Source organism: Carlito syrichta, unplaced genomic scaffold (genome assembly GCF_000164805.1).
Source record: "Carlito syrichta isolate Samal-C Ts95f unplaced genomic scaffold, Tarsius_syrichta-2.0.1 Scaffold312151, whole genome shotgun sequence".
Lineage (NCBI taxonomy): Eukaryota > Metazoa > Chordata > Mammalia > Primates > Tarsiidae > Carlito > Carlito syrichta.
Window position 1 is genome coordinate 113,207 of NW_007256247.1, and position 1,842 is coordinate 115,048.

The following is a 1,842-nucleotide window of genomic DNA, read 5'->3' on the forward strand; positions in this document are numbered from 1 at the left end:
CTGCAAGTTTGGGGAGTCCCTTGGAAGATGTGGCAGCGTCGGCGAATCTGTAGGGACAGATATTAAAGAAAGAAAGAGAAAAAGGGGGAGAAAGAAAGAGACTGGACTCTGTCTATTGCAGAAGCCAATTCTGTAGTAGGGATAGATATTAAAAGAAATAAAGAGAAAGAAAGAAAGTAGACAACTGTTCAGTGAAATGAGCAGAAGCCGTTTATTGAAAGTTACAGCAGGTATTTATCCCCAAATTTTACACAGGCAGTCTCACAAGTCTTTCATGTGAACACAAAGCCAAGTGCAGGAGGGACATCCCCAATCCATCAGATGCTTAGGTGTGAGGAGGGACAAACCTCAAGATTGTCTCATTGTTCCCTTTGCTAGTTAATGCTCTTCAAAAGCAGTGCAACAATCCTTACTAGCCTAATGATACTCTGATAATCAGTAACTTCTAGAGTCACACGAAACCCATGATGACTAACTTAAACTTTATTACCTTTCTATTCTATGCTAATACTACTTACACAATGCTATGGAAGCTCTTAATTATAGCTTAAATCAATTCCTAAAGAATGTGGCCCAGTCCAAAGATCACGCTGGGTTCTATAGGATGTGGCCCAGTCCAAGGTTCACGGTGGGCCATGTTTTGGAACAATAGACTACAATCTCTTAACAAAATGGCTATTCTAAAGTCCTATATATCTATCCTAATTTCTATGAAAGTTTCTAATTCCTAATCCTAATATATAAAACTGATTAGCAGCAGCAAAGCTTCTAAAAATAAAACCCAAATATAAACTGTAAATGTACTAAGGCCAAAACCACGATAGTAGAAAATGGAGACAATGAAATTTCTAAAGTTAACTATATTCTTATTAAACCTAAAAATATCATGATTGATTATGCTTGAACTAACATGATTCCTTGACGTAGCATGACCTCTACAATACCTTCTATGAAAAAAATAAATTCAATTTCTATAATAGGTAGAAAAACCCTACACTAACTGTAGTTAAATCTGGCCTAAAAGAATGCAATCCAGTCCAAAGTACGTGCTGGGCCCTCAGGAATGTGGCCCAGCCCAAACTTTGTACTGGCCCATTTCTGATAACTCTAGATAGTCATCTATACCATTGAAAAGCTGAAAACAGCTCTCCGTAAGTATATACTAATTCTACAAATATACTTTTAAATCTTATAAAGAGGCTTGTACCGTATAAAAGGCTCCCAAATGTGACCTGAATTTGAATTATATCTAATACCTAAGCCAAAACCACAGTTTATGGGAAACAGGAACAATGAGTTTCTAGAGTAAGCCATGCCTGTCACCGTCACAGAACCTTCAGCTTAGGCCAGCAGAGTTCCTTTAGGTTGCTTGTGCTGCATGGTAAAAGGAGGAGGAAAATGGGATCAATGGCTCCCGAACACATCCTAGCAGTCTCGGGGTCCATGGCCCTCCCTGATCCCTAATGCTCAGTGGGCCTCCGTGGCCGGCTCCCAACACGTGTAGGAATCCAGAAGTCAAGATTTTATTCTTTATCCAAAGGACAGTGGAAAATCACAGAAAGATTTCAAGAAGATGCACAACAGGCCAGATTTGCACTTTTATGTATTTGTTTAAGTTTTACTTTATTATTATTTTTTTTTAGAGATGGGGTCTTGCTCTGTTCAGGTTAGACTTGAACTCTTGGGCTCAAGAAATCCTCTCGCTGGGCTCGGTGGCTCAGCCTGTAATCCTGCGCCTTTGGGAGGCTAAGGTGAGTGGATTGCCTGAGCCAGCAGGTTTGATACCCGCCTGGGCAGCGAGACCTCATCTCTACTATAAAAAAAAAAAAAAAATCAGCCGGG